Genomic DNA, 445 nt, shown 5'->3' on the forward strand with positions numbered 1-445 from the left:
GCCCGGGGGGCCAAGAACTCGAGACCAGAGGGGGGGGGGGGGGGGGGGGACAGGGACACGGGGACGACGACTTTAAGCAGCATAAGCTCAGAGATCACCTCGAGCGGGGATAACACCTCCGGCGTCCCTCCCGAAACACCAGCTAAGCGCCCTCAGAGACGCCGAGGACCTCGTTCCGGAGGTGTCAGGACACACAGATGAGCTCTGTCCCGCGGCAGAGGGGACGTTCTTCTCCCTGAGCCCCGCAGGGCTCCGAGGCCGGACACCTCCCGCCGCCCCCGCGGAGCTCCCACAGCCTGGCTTGATCCGAGTAAGGACCGACACCTCTGGAAAGCCCCTCGGGGTCCCAAAACGTCAAGTCCGTTCAGTCCGGCAGCCTGAGGGGCACGGGAAGCAGCCCCCGGTCCCACGGCCACGTTCGGGGGGGGGGAGAAAAACAGATCGA

At 67.2% G+C, this 445-nt stretch overlaps 1 protein-coding gene across 1 annotated transcript in view; it reads left to right on the forward strand.

Moving 5' to 3' along the window:
- Window positions 1-445, forward strand: part of NEFH (neurofilament heavy polypeptide) — a 9,087-nt gene that overhangs the window by 432 nt on the left and 8,210 nt on the right.

This window comes from Aptenodytes forsteri, unplaced genomic scaffold (genome assembly GCF_000699145.1).
Source record: "Aptenodytes forsteri isolate BGI_AS27 unplaced genomic scaffold, ASM69914v1 Scaffold129, whole genome shotgun sequence".
NCBI classification, from domain to species: Eukaryota; Metazoa; Chordata; class Aves; order Sphenisciformes; family Spheniscidae; genus Aptenodytes; species Aptenodytes forsteri.